Raw genomic sequence first — 2,500 nt, 5'->3', positions numbered from 1 at the left:
TAACCCACGTTGTCCCTTAACCTAACCCACGTTGTCCCTTAACCTAACCCACGTTGTCCCTTAACCTAACCCACGTTGTCCCTTAACCTAACCCACGTTGTCCCTTAACCTAACCCACGTTGTCCCTTAACCTAACCCACGTTGTCCCTTAACCTAACCCACGTTGTCCCTTAACCTAACCCACGTTGTCCCTTAACCTAACCCACGTTGTCCCTTAACCTAACCCACGTTGTCCCTTAACCTAACCCACGTTGTCCCTTAACCTAACCCACGTTGTCCCTTAACCTAACCCACGTTGTCCCTTAACCTAACCCACGTTGTCCCTTAACGTAACCCACGTTGTCCCTTAACGTAACCCACGTTGTCCCTTAACGTAACCCACGTTGTCCCTTAACGTAACCCACGTTGTCCCTTAACGTAACCCACGTTGTCCCTTAACCTAACCCACGTTGTCCCTTAACCTAACCCACGTTGTCCCTTAACCTAACCCACGTTGTCCCTTAACCTAACCCACGTTGTCCCTTAACCTAACCCACGTTGTCCCTTAACCTAACCCACGTTGTCCCTTAACCTAACCCACGTTGTCCCTTAACCTAACCCACGTTGTCCCTTAACCTAACCCACGTTGTCCCTTAACCTAACCCACGTTGTCCCTTAACCTAACCCACGTTGTCCCTTAACCTAACCCACGTTGTCCCTTAACCTAACCCACGTTGTCCCTTAACCTAACCCACGTTGTCCCTTAACCTAACCCACGTTGTCCCTTAACCTAACCCACGTTGTCCCTTAACCTAACCCACGTTGTCCCTTAACCTAACCCACGTTGTCCCTTAACCTAACCCACGTTGTCCCTTTGCCTAACATAGTTCACTGCTCGGAATCTCTGGTGTCGTTGTTATCCTCATGTAGATGTCTTGCGAGTGTTGCTTACTTTCCACATATTCCCGCTATCCACTGTCAATTGTACTGCAATAGGACTATATCGCCCCCCCCCCCCCCCCTCTGCCCCTCTCTTTGTGTCTCCGTCCTCTCAAGCTGGTCGGTCTGGCGTTTGAGTGTTAAATGAGCCTCGCAGCTGTTCAGTTGCGTTCAGATGTCGACGCCCTCAGTGTACGTCGTGGTATGGTCTGTGTCCATTGTCCGCTGATGTCGTACGCGTAACCCACACGCTGTACCGATCATCGGTAGTTACGTACAGAGTGAAGTAGTGTGATACGTGTGACCGTACGCTGGCTGTGCCCAACGGTGTCGAATCTCAATTTCCATATGTTGTGCTCGATGCTACTTGTCTCGTCTCCCAATAACAGCTAGGTTGCACTGTGGTACGCCGTAGAGGCGTGTGGGAGGAACGTACGAACGCATTGTATGTCACCCTGGGTCGCTGGGGGTGGTGGTGCGGTGAGTCAGGTCAGGTCAGCGTGAGCCGTGTGATGTAGTGACGCGTGTATTCCGACTTTGTCGTATTGCCTCACACAAAGTGCTACCCTGGTGGACCGCGTTCCATATCTGGGACATGCCGCAGATGCCGGTTGACAGTGGATCGCGGAAGGGACATCGCATACGTGCGCGGGCCACCTTCCACGTGTTCTCTTCTGCACATGTCGCAGTGTGTATGTGGTCTGATGTAGCGTGTCGTGACACATGACATCCTGGCATGCAAGAATTGTTGAATTCGCAAATGTAGGTGGACATCTACGTTTACTGCCCAAGATACGCAAATGAACTGGAAATCCGTTGTTGAGCGGTTGTTCACGCTGGAGGTGAATCTGTGATGGCGACGATCGGTACAGCTATTAACCGGTTGTTTCAGCGGTACCCGCCACATCCACACACGTGACTAGGCCCATGTGGGTATGAAGCGATACGCGGCGGTGGCTTGGTGGGACTGTTCCCGGCCGGTGAAGGGGGGCCGCCCGGCGTGTTGGCCGCGCGCTGCGTGGGCGCACGCGCAACAGGCGGCTGGTGGGGGGCGCCGAGTGGCAGGAGCGCCAGCCGACGGGCTCGGCAGGCGGCGCAGCTACGCTGCGGCGCACCCTGCACGCGGCGCCTGGCGGCCAAAGTTGGTTCAGCCGAGCCCGGTGCGAAGCGCGGTGGACATCTGCAGTGTGCTGGTCTGATTGAGGACTGTGTGCGTTGAGGATGCGCCGCCGCCTGGCACTCGGCGCCGCGACGCCGTCTGCTGCTCGGTCGCCCCAGCGGTTCTCGCAGGTGGTTTGTATCGCAGTTGTGCGGACGTGTTGGCGCGTGCGCTGTGCTGGGAGAGTTCGCTTCTGCACCCAAGTGGGGCTTTGCCCTTGTGTGGCGCTGGCGTTGGAGCTGCCGGTCACCATAGGTGGCGCGTGTTGTCTCCCGCCGGCAATGCCACGACAGCACGCTCCCGGGCCTCTGTCGGCAGCGGCAAGCTCAGTTGGGAGCAAGGGTGTTCGCACTAAAACCGTCTACTCGCCTAACTCCGGGCGATTGCGCCTCTCTCGAAACCGACCAAGTACCTAGGACGGCG

This window comes from Schistocerca gregaria, unplaced genomic scaffold (genome assembly GCF_023897955.1).
Source record: "Schistocerca gregaria isolate iqSchGreg1 unplaced genomic scaffold, iqSchGreg1.2 ptg000644l, whole genome shotgun sequence".
NCBI classification, from domain to species: Eukaryota; Metazoa; Arthropoda; class Insecta; order Orthoptera; family Acrididae; genus Schistocerca; species Schistocerca gregaria.
This window is presented reverse-complemented; position numbering follows the sequence as displayed.